The sequence below is a fragment of the Anas platyrhynchos genome, chromosome 16 (genome assembly GCF_047663525.1).
Source record: "Anas platyrhynchos isolate ZD024472 breed Pekin duck chromosome 16, IASCAAS_PekinDuck_T2T, whole genome shotgun sequence".
Taxonomy (NCBI): domain Eukaryota; kingdom Metazoa; phylum Chordata; class Aves; order Anseriformes; family Anatidae; genus Anas; species Anas platyrhynchos.
The window spans coordinates 7,055,521-7,066,664 of record NC_092602.1 but is presented as its reverse complement, the minus strand read 5'-3'; the positions used below and the strand labels follow the sequence as shown (position 1 = coordinate 7,066,664).

Genomic DNA, 11,144 nt, shown 5'->3' with positions numbered 1-11,144 from the left:
TTAAAAAAAAAAATAAAATAATGTCATAAAGTGGGAACTTCACTCGGGCTGTGGCCAGTGGTTCTTTCCCACCAAGAGGTGAAGCCGCCCTCTCCGTGTGCTTCTTCCCCATCGCCTGTTCCAGCTCCCTCAAACACCACCAAAATTGGGTGAAATGTGTGTTTTATTCCTCGAGGTGAGTCAAAGAGCACCACGTTTGCCACGAGACAACGGGTTCGGATGCAGGCTGAGAAGCCCCATCCCCTCCTGGGATGAGGAGCTGCCACGTACAAGTTTTCCAGCTGGGATCTTTATTCATACCAAAGGACACCTCTGAATTTCAGGTGGATGCTGGGCTAGCACCTTGCCCAGAGCATCACCTTGGTGACACAAGGCACTAACGACCCTGAGCAGCCTCACCTGGGGGCTCCACCTGCGGCTGGGGTCTATTTAAGCCCAGACCTGAGCCTCCACTCACTTTTTGAGCTTTGCTGTGGATGTGCCTCCTTCAGCCTTGCCTGTGTCTGGCCACAGACCTTCTTGGTGAGGACCTCAGCCTGTGGGGTGACCTGTTCTGGACCTATTTTGTTGCTGCACACCTACTTGGTGGTCACTGGGCTGTGCTGCTGGATGTGAGCCTGCATGGTATTGCTGTGTGGGTGAATTTCAGCAGAGCTCACGATAACCCGAGCTGCTTCACCTCCTAGCCTGATGGTTTTCCTTCCATGCTTCCACCTGTGGTGACACCACGTCCCTTGGAGCTGGGATTTCACCTGTTGGGATTGCTGGAGACCTGAGGTAGGTGAATGGATGGGCTGTGACTTCCCCTGGGGGCTCTCCCTGACCCCAGCCTCCATCCCCTGGGACAACCACAGGCACTTTCTGGCTGCTCACACTTATCCCCATCCCTTAATCCCCTGTGCGTGGTGCCAGCACAGCACTGAGCCTGCTCACAGGACTCCAGGAGAGAGCCCTTGAAGCTGAGGAGCAATGTTCCCTTCCCAGAGGAAGAAATTAGGTCTCAGCTTTTTGGGCTTATTTCTTCTCTGGCTATTTTTTTTTTTTTTTTTAAAGCAGAGCCACACAGGCTGTGAAAGCAGAGCAGAGTCCTATTTGAAATTCAGAGGGCACCGTCAGCCCATGTCATTGGCAGAGAATAAATAAATACCTCCTCTGAACAAGCCAGGAGTGATGTGTCGCCAGGCTCATTCAAGGTCGCACCATAAACACGCGGTGGAGGCAGGAAGCAGACCCCAAGGGAGCTGGATCTGTGGACCCCAAGGGGGCTGGATCTCAGCCCTTGCTCTCCTGTGGGACAGAAATCTGTAGGATTTCTGCAGGATACTGCAGGATAATCTGCAGGAAAACCAGGCACATGTGGCCCTGAGCTTGGGGGGTCAGTGGAGATGCCCGTGTGCCTCTGCTTGTGTCCTCTCCAGCTGATGGGGGCTGACTGGGGATGTGTGGGGATATCCATGGATTTTGGGGGATCTGGTTTTGCAGTGTGCTGTGTGCCATGCAGTGTGTTGTCCAGGTGAGGTTTGTCCATAAGGTGCTGCTGGATCCTGGTCCTGAGGCTGCCCTGTCCCCCAGCAAGCCCTGGTGTGACTGGGGGGTTTCTGAGGGTCTGTGTTTGGGGTCTTCCTCCATCCCCAGTGCTTAACCTAGGGGAGAAGTGACCAGGGAGGGAGAACCCACCAAAAACCCCCTCCCTGCTCCTCCTGCGCTAGGGCTCAGACCCCAGGTCCGAGGCTGCTCGGCTCCGAGGCTCCGCGGCGCTCCTCACCCTTTGACGAATCCTGGCATTTGCGAAGTTATTATACCTCATTATGGATTGGATTTTAATCTACTGTAAATAGTCCTACCATTATAGTGTCATAAGAAGCAATTAGCCCCCCTGCTTGCTTCTATGCATGAGGGGAAAGCTTTAATATCACGGAACTGCGAGGGCTTGATGGGGCTGAAGCCTCCGTTGGCGCAGGCAGAGGCTCGGCTCCGTGGTGTTAACCTGCTCCGTGCCTGCCTGGGGACGTCCCCTCCGTGTCCTCAGGTGTCCGACGGGAACATCTCCGGAGCTCCTGGGTTGATTTCCCCCCCCGGGACCTGTCCCTCCTCGGGTGTGCCCTTTGGCACAGCTGGAGATCCCCTTCCAGTGGGTGCGCACAGTCCGGGCAGGTGATAAATTGCGGTCTCCTCGCCTTGCCCCTAGCCCAGCCCCAAAGGGGATTATCATCTGCAGGGCTGAGAGGCGTCCAGAGTCCGGTCCCTGCCTTGCCTCGCCTCGGGGTGATTATTTCCAGTCTCGGCGAAGCTCTCCTCCTTTGTGGTGCGGAAGAAATTCATTATCTGGAGCCGGCGTGCTCGCAGGGTTAGAAATGAGCCCTACCTGCTCGGTGCCCGTGTCACCTGGAGCTGGGGGGAGCCCGGGCGCTCGGATGTCACGGCTGTCCCCGCTGGGTGACGTTGTGTGATTAATAACAGCCCCGGGTTAATGGGGTTTTAATGGTCCTCCAGCAGCAGGGAGGGGGGAGGCGTGCTCAGCCCTGAGCTGGCAGGGCTGGGGGCTTGGCCCTTGTTTTGAGGGGGATTCGAGGTGGGTTTGTGCTTGGTGCTGTGCAGGCAGGTGGCTGTGGGGTGTGTGTGTGTGTTGGGCAGCACGGGCTGAGCTAGAGGTGCTTGGGGCTGGGGAACCGTGATGGAGACCCCCCCGTGACCATAGCACGGTGCATGATGGATGCGAGCATCTGACACCATCCCCAGGTCCCCATGCCCACCCTTACTGCGTTTCCAGCAGCAGAGGGGCCCTGCACTGGGGATTTAGCTGCAAAAAAGCCTTTTCTTGCCTTCTCCAAGAGTGGCCCACGGAGAGGGCAATGCTCTGTCCTCACCTCCAGGCTCCTCGCGGGCCCCCACTGCAGCGAGTGCTCCTGCAGAAACCTGCTCGCGGGGCTTTGCCCCAGAAAAATGCCCCCCAAGTCCTTTCTTCGCAAAAGAAGCCGGCTGCCTGTTAATTACATGAGCCTTCTCATGGGCAATTGAGCTGGCTGCGCGTGTGTGTGCGCGTTCGTGCTGCCTGCAAGCCCTCTCCTGATTCATGCTCACAGGTGACTGAAACGAAGCCAAATTTCTGCAACAAAGCACAGCCCGGCTGGCCGTGCCCACCTGCATCCGGGCAGCATCCTTCCTCCCGGTGGCCACCTGGGTCCCAAACCCAATTTCTGAGCCCTGCGCTGGCTCGGCCCTGCAGCTGAGGTGCTGCGGAGCCCCCGAGGGCTGTGCCTGTTACCTCCCCTCTCTCTGCCTTGCTACTATCCATCTGAATATTTTAATGCTTGGGGGGTGAGCAGCAAGCTCCCCTCTTTCCGAACAACCTCCCCTCGCTTATCAGCCAAAACCAGGGCTGAGCTGTCCCAGGCTTTGGGTGAGCCCCAGCGTGGAAGGAGCTTAGAGCAGGAGCAGCATCCCCACCCTGTGCGCGGAGGGGGCCGGGGAAGGAGGGAAGCAGCTCGTAATTACAGGGTACGAGGCGGTGATAAAAATGATAATGGGCGAGTTCTGACCCGGCCCAGCCAGGTCGGCGAAGCTGTGAAATAAATTTAGCAAAAGAGCGAGGGCACGGGGGGCTCCCAGGCTGGTTTGTGAAATGCCGGTTTCACAAACACGACGTAAATTGGATTGCAAACATCTAATTAACCTTTCTGCTTATTTTTTTTTGTTGTTGTAGTTGGGAAAGGCGATGGAGCCCAGCTGAAGCTGGCACCGCAGCGTGGTCTCCCCTTGTGCTGGAGGAGAGGGGAGGGAGATGCTGGCGGGCTCCTTGCCCAGGGACAAAACCCTTCTGGCTCCCCCATCCTGGGGTGGAAGCGGAGCGTGATGCCTGCCCTTGCTGCGGGAGGAGGAGGTGCTGGTGGTGTCCCCCCCTGCATTTCTTTGTTCTTTTGTTGCGGGGACCTCCCCGCTCCCAGCAGGTGAGGATGTCCCGTGGTGTCCCTGTGCCGTGGGGCCATCACCCCTGCATCCGACCCAGCCCCTTCGGAGAGCAGGGTAAGCACAGGAGCACGTCCCTCCCTGCTGCTCCCTGCGATCCAAGGGCTGCTGCTGCTTATCTGGCTCGAGGGCAATGCTCCACATGGCTTTCAGAAGCCTGTGCCCCCCCCCCCCCCCCTTTCAATCCCTTCACCGCCTCCTGCCTCCCCCTCGCCCCAACCCCTTCTCTTTTTCACCCCACCTTCCCCCAGGGGCATCCAGCCAGTGCAAGCGGTCCCCTGGCAGCAATGATGAAGATGGATGTCTGATTGATTCTCTCTCCTCTGTGCAACCCCCCTCTGCAGCCCCCCCCCCTCTTTTTCCCCTCGTCCCCCCCCCTTTTCCATGCCCTTCTGGCAGAAAATTAAAAGGCTATTTGTTAAAGGGTGAAAGCCCTCAGGTGCAGCCCCCGGCTGGACAATTTGTCTCCATGAAAAGGATGCTATTATGAGAGCGGCTGAATCCAGGAGGAGGGGAGGGGGGGAGAATTTGCCAGGAGAGACGGGGGGTGTCGGGGAGGGGGAAGGAGGCATCTCGGAGGGACAATGCGGCCAGCCTGGGGGGGCCGTGAGATTGCCAGGGCTGGCTGTCCCCCCCTGACTGGGCTGTGGTTTTGTGGGGAGGGAGGGAGGCTGATCGTCCTGGGGTGAGGGTGGTGGTGGGCAGAAGTGCCTCCTGCCAGGGGTGCTCCGTGTGTCCCCACCAAAGGGGATGGAGAATCAGCCAGGCTGGGTTTTGGGCTGGCTGCTGGGGGAGCTGTGCCAAAACTGGGGGGCCCTGTGGGTGCCCGGGACTGGGTGTCCCTTCCTTTGCTCCAGGGATAATGATGATGAGGAGGAAGAAGCATACCTTTGGTCTCTTGTGCAGCAAATCCATCAGCCAAGTGTCTGAGCCCTCCCTCCCTCCTTCCCAGCGTGTATTTTTGTCCGTGACTCCAGCCACCCAGTTCTTCGTCCTCCTTCCTCTCCATCACCGAGCCCCTGTTTGCCTGCTTACCTGCTCCTCTCTCTGATTTTAGGCTTTAACACAAGGACCCCTTGGAGGATCCATGGTACTAATCCAACAAGAAAGACCACCACGGAGCTGGGGGAGCCCCCAGACCTTTCCCTCTCCAAAATATCGTAAGGCTCCGAACTGGGAGAAGCTGAACATTACAGAGCTCCTCCAGGAGAGACCAGGGCAGGGGTGAGACCCGCATCCACTGGCAGCTTCTTGTGGCTGCTGAGAGCTCGGTGAGGCTCCTGGAGGTGGTGGCAGGGGAAATGTTGCTGGGCAGAGGGGCTGGTGGCATGGGGTTTTGTGCGGAGGAGATGATGCGTGCTGGTTGTGCCCAGCTCCTGTTGCAGGAAAGCACCTGGAAGGGTAAGAAACAGCCCAGAATGGCTCAAAAGGGGCTCTGCTGGACCCTCAGGCATAGCCAGGGCTCAACACGCAACTCCCAGCTCTGTGCCTGGACGTGGGGGTGCTCAGCCCTGGGTTCTGCTCCCTCGGGACACAAATGCAGCCCCTGCTGCGGGTGGGAGCGTGTCCGCAGGAGGAGGAGAGAACGGGGTGGCCGGGTGCTGACCTCCGTCTGCAGGAGATCACGAGCTGATGAGCTGTTTTCCCCATTTTGTGATGCTCCTCCAAACAGGGATGCTGCCTGCTCCCATGGGCATCGGTGCTCCAAACGTGCGCTCTCCTCTCCTGGCATCTCCTGAACCCAGCTGAAATAGATTACAGCCTAAGATTTAATGATTCAGCGTTTCTGTTGCTGCTGATTTACTGAGTGATGCTCAACTTTTTTTTATCAGCCGAAGAACTGCTTGGCCATCAGGAGCTGCAGGCGGCTGCAGAGGGAATTAAATAATAATATCTTTGGGATGTAAAGATGGATGGGTCGGATGCAGCAGCACAGCCGCCTCGGCAGCGAAGTAAAGGTCAGGATGGGAGCTAAAATAGGAAGGAGGGAGTCTCCGCTTGCTTCTGCAGCCTGCCAACACTAATACAGGCTTAACCCACGTACATGCCAATGGCTTTGTGCACTTATTTTTAATTTCTTCTTGCCAGAATGGCCTGTGGTTTGATCTGGGGTTACAAGCAATGTGTTGGTCAAGCATGTGGGTTGTGATGGGCAACAGCATCCGAACCTGTGATGCAGATCAAAGCTTTCCAGAGGGATGTGTGGTGCTCGTGCCCATGCACAGGTGCTGAGGCAGGTGGAGAAAAGCAGGCTGAGGGCTGGATGACTCCAGAGCAGCAGGAAATGTTGCTGGGGTCACACAGGTTTGTGGGGAGGCTGTGAGCAGAGGGGACAACTGGCAGGAGCCCGAGTATGGCTGGTGCCACATCTCCCCTCTGAGCTGGCCCAGGTGAGGGGAGCGTCTGGAAAAATGGGAAAAGGGGGGAAAAAAATAAAATAAAATGGCCCAAATCCAAAGGCGAAGGCTCTCTGGAGATGGCGCAGAGCTGCTCAGTGCCGGTGCCTGAGAACCATGAGGAACGTGAAGTGGAAACCAATGAAGCGCGGGGAGCGCGGTGTGGCGCAGCCTAATTGAGGGACAAAACCTGAGCAGATGGGCGGCCCTGCCCACCGCCCCCAGCCCCCGGGGGGGGCAGGACCACCCCATGCCCACAGACCTCATCTTCCTCATCGTCCCTGCTGCCTTGTCTCTAGGTCTTGGAGGTCTGGTTTAGCCCAAACCTTCCCACATCGTGGCCGTGAACCCATGAGGAAGCGAGGTGGGTGGACTTGGGGTCCCATTGCCCATGTGGGGCTGCCCTGCAGGTGGGCATTGCCCCCCTTTTCCTCCTGACCTGACTGTGGGAAGCCTAATGAATTAGTGCTGATTGAATGAACGCTTTCAGGTAATCAGATAAAGGTGCCATAAAAGCATGTGGTGGTGGTGATGATGTGCTTTATAGTGAGGAGAAAGCGGTGATCCCAAATAAAAACCCAAATTAACACGGGGGAGGTCTAGAGGTGGCTTCAGATCTGAGGCAAGCTCTGCATTAAAGGTACAAATGAATTCAGGCGTTTGCCAGGCTCCCACCTCTCCTCAACCCGCATCTCCTCTTGACCTCCCTGCTCCTCTCCAGGAGCCTTCCTGCTGGAGACCGAGATTAATCACCTCCTGCACGGCCCTGCGGGCTTCCCCCATCTGATAACGTGTGAATGAGGCTGACAGGGCCTGCTGAGGCTTTCTCTGCTCCCTGCCTTCCCTCCCGAGCCCTGGCAGCACATCCACGAGGCCACCGCATCCCCAGCCTCCCTGCTGTCCTCGTCCCTCGACTCGCAGCACCCAGCCTTTAACCTCATGCTGCCGACTCCACCACTAACCCATGTCACTAAGCTCTGCATTTCCATGTTTCTTGAAGATTTCCAGGTTTGGTGACAACCACGTCCCTGGGCAGCCTGTTCCTAGGCTGCACAACCCCTTCAGTAAAGAAATTCCTCCTGATATCCAACCTAAACCTCCTCTGGTGCAACCTGAGGCCCTTTCCCCTCATCTTGTCACTTGGCTGGGAGAAGAGCCCGATCCCCACCTTGCTACGAGCTCCTTTAAGGTAATTTAAAGTTCTGTAAGGTCTGAACAACCCCAGCTGCTCCTCATAACACTTGTTCTCTAGACCCTTCACCAGCTTTTTTGTTGTTCTTTGGACACATCCACTGCTTCATGGCCGGTGGTACCCCAGGCTGCATGGACAGGGCTCTCACCCTGTGCCTCCTCCCCAGTTCTGGACCCTTTGGGATCGCTTACTGGGGAGATGATTTCCATTTATTTTTAACTCAGGTGACTAAAACAATTTCCTCCCCGTACCAACAAGTTTTTTTCTTTTCTCCTTTCCCATCAATGCAGACAAAGCACCCAAACTTGTTTCACCTCAAAGTTAAAAGCATCAAGAAGAAATGGCCCAACTCCTCCAGCACGCTACCTACTAGGAACTTTCATTCAGGTAAGCTGGTCTGCCAAAATTGGCAAGAATTTGTACCTTTCACTTGCATTCCCTATTCATCCTGAGACAACGTTTTAAAGAATAATGGAGGATTTGTCCCAAAAAATAATAATTTGCCAGGCTGGAATCCACTGGATCTTCTGCCCTAGCAAAACACCCAGAGGAATGGGTTTTCATCCCGCTAACAAAGTGAGCCCCGAGGCCCCTCCGAACCCCATAAAATTTGGGATTTCTTTAGCTTTGAGTCACCAGGGCAGGAAAACTCGTGGTCCCCATCGGTGTGCATTCGTCCTCATTAGGACAGGGGGACGGGGGGGGGCTGTGGGGCTGCTCCTTTGTCCCGGCCCCGCGTTTCATCCCCCGCCGCCCTACGTGGGCCGGGGGAGCGCCGCGCGGGGTCATGTTTGTTGTGTTTCCAGGAAGCCCCTCCAGAAAAAACATCCTGGGAGCACAGAGGTTTCCCTTCTGCCGGCATACAAATGAACCCCAAACACAGCCCGCTTCAAAGCCGCCGCCTAATGAGCCGCTCCCCACCCCGGTGCGACGAGGGCCCTAACGAAGCCTGGGCAGGACAAAGGCGCCAGCTTTGCTTTTTGAGCTTGCTCAGCGGAATAAAAAAAAAAAAAAAAGAGGTAGAAGAGGGGGCAGGGAGCGGGGATGCCGGCACAGGAGGGGCTGATCCTTTCCCTCCGTGCCCCCCGGCACCTCTCCTTCCTTGGGGCCCGCGTCCCAAGTCAGCCTGAGCATCCCGAAGCCCCCCTCAAGCATCCTGTGGAGGTTGGGGTTTGTGGGACCGGCCCCAATGTGCTGGGGGCTGCCAATACCATCCCTAATCCCCCTTCTGCATCAGCCAGCTGAAGCCTCCTGGCCCCAAAAGCCTGCGGCAGGTGTAGGAACCAGCTAGGGGAAAACAAGGACGGCGGCAAATACTGGCTGCAGAGCCCTGATGAAGCTCCAGGCAGGGAATGGGTTCGCAGATTTTCTTCCCAAAATATTTTAGGAGGGAAAGCATCCAGAAATGTTCATTGTGCAAAAGTTTTCTTTTGATGATTTTTTTTTTCTTTTTTTCAGGTGGAAGAAAATGCTTTTTCCTATTTTTTTTGGTTTTGCTCGCAAAAAAAAAATTGTTTTCCTACTTTTTTATTCACAGTATTATTTTTGTCTGGCTGAGGAAGCATTTTCTGCCACAGAAATGTGAAACTAACCTAAAAATAACGCCACTCTTGGTTGCGCTCTGCAGTTCCTGGTGCCACGTGGAAGTTTTCCCGTCCAGCAAGCAGCGAGGGGATTTCCCCTGGGACCGGATCCCCCTGGTGCACCCAGAGCTGCCACTGCTGGCTTGGTTCAAGAGGATCCCTGTGCCCGAGGTAGGTCCCTGTCTGGGTGCAGAGCTGCCTGGGGCAGCTCTTTTGGGGCTGCCCTACTCCTCGCAGCCCTTCCCAGCTCTTCCCATCCATCTTCCCAGGCTCCGGGCGATGGATGGGAGCTGCCAGCCCCGCAGCAGAGGTGTTGGTGTCATTGATCAGCTCCAGCACTGATTTCCCCCTCTTCTCCCTGCTATATTTTCATCTTGGCTGGGGAACAAATGAATATATGTGGCCGGCACCGTGTGCCTGGAGGCGGTGGGGCTGTGGGGTTTCCCTGGGCGTGTTGACCAAAAACATCCCCTCGTCCTTCCATCCGTGGTGGAGAGCTGAGCATCACCCAGCCCCGTGCCCTGTGTCTCCAGGGGTGAAGAGGCTGCATGGACGTGGGGATGAATGACACTGGGATGGGGATTGGGGTCGCAATTTTAAGTGGTTTGCAAAGCCCGCTGTGAGCTGGAGAAGGCACTGGTGGCTTCCTCGGGACACATCCCATGCTCAGTGCCCACATGGGGCTGATCCTAAAGCACATCACAGCCTGGTGGTGCCGGGGCTGCTCTCTGCACCAGCCCCCAAGAAAGGAGCCACAGCTGGAGGTGAGCACACATCCCCATCCCACCCCATCCCTGGCGTCCCCCTGTCCCCATCGGACCCGGGACGGGCTCAGCCTCTACGACGGGTTAAAAACAAGCATGCGAGCAGCCCCCACCTCGTCCCCAGTGCCAAGGGAGGAACAAAACCCTGCAGCAAAGGGCCCTCGAGCGAGTAATCTCTCCTTCAGATGTGTCCCAGCATCCCTCCGCCATGCGCGGCCCCGGCAGCCACCACTTGAATTAGCACCCAAGGATTATGGGAGCCACAGTCATTAATCTAGGTGACAAACAGGACTCTGAAGGAATATTTGCACCCCGAAATTGAAAAGATTAGGCCATATTTGTCAAGGATTGGTAGGCTTTATCGCCTCCAGAGCAGATGCTGTTAAATATTCATGAGCTGCATAAGTGGGAGAAGACCTCGCTAGGCCTGATGACTTTCAGAGAGAGGAGGGAAGGGGGGGACAGGGACGGGGGAGGCACGGTGGCATCGGCATGCCGAGGTGGTGGTGGGGGGCTTTGTGGGCAGAGGGGGGTGGCTGCAAGCCCAGCCTGGGGTCTCTGCTGTCCCCAGAGCCAGCCCAGAGCTGGGGACCCCAAAAGGTAGGGAGGTGCTGGTGGGCGACCAGGCTGGATGTCCCCACACATGTCCCCTCGGATCTAGGGATGGCCTCTGGTTTGGAGGTGGCCCCCTGAGCTGTCAGTTGCCCTCAGGGGCACCACGGCCCCGCTTGGTGGTGGTGATTGATTTAGGGAGCCCAGCTCCATCCCATTCAGGTTCCGTTTTCTCTTAGGATTTGCAGTCCCCATGGGCTCCTGGTTGGGCACAGCCCCACGGCCACCTCCTCTGCCCCACCACGAAGATTTTGCAGTGGATGGCAGGGAGGATGGAGAGGTGGGAGAGGAGCTGGAGGAGGAAACGGATTCGAGAACCTGGAGCTGATGGAGGAAAGCAGCCTGGGGAGAGGACACATGGGAACAAGATGGGGAAGGGATGGACGGATGCTCAGGACTAGATAAAAAATGAGGAAGAAAGTAGGAAAGCTGTGCACAGACACGGTCACCTCCTGACCCTGAGCCTCCCCAGAATTTAAGAGCAGCTTCCCCCTGAGCTGTTGAGCCCCCTGCAGACCCCAGACCTGCTCCCCCCAAACCCAAACTGCCATAAGGACCTGGCACAATGGCATCCTGGAGGCTCAGCTCTCTGCGGCCCCAAATCCCCCTATTAACTGGGGTTTTCCAGCAC

At 56.7% G+C, this 11,144-nt stretch overlaps 1 long non-coding RNA gene across 2 annotated transcripts; it reads left to right on the top strand.

Moving 5' to 3' along the window:
* Positions 1-457: 457 nt before the first annotated feature.
* LOC106014527 (uncharacterized) lies at positions 458-10,323 on the top strand. 2 transcript variants are annotated; one of them, XR_011803757.1, is made up of 6 exons: positions 458-522; positions 687-777; positions 7,363-7,551; positions 7,845-7,941; positions 9,182-9,308; positions 9,407-10,323. It is a non-coding gene; the product is annotated as an uncharacterized lncRNA (long non-coding RNA). The 2 variants fall into 2 exon arrangements; XR_011803758.1 differs by lacking the exons at positions 7,363-7,551; positions 7,845-7,941; positions 9,182-9,308; positions 9,407-10,323 and adding exons at positions 3,704-4,023; positions 5,024-5,237; positions 5,799-5,924; positions 6,055-6,650.
* The last annotated feature ends 821 nt before the right edge of the window (positions 10,324-11,144 follow it).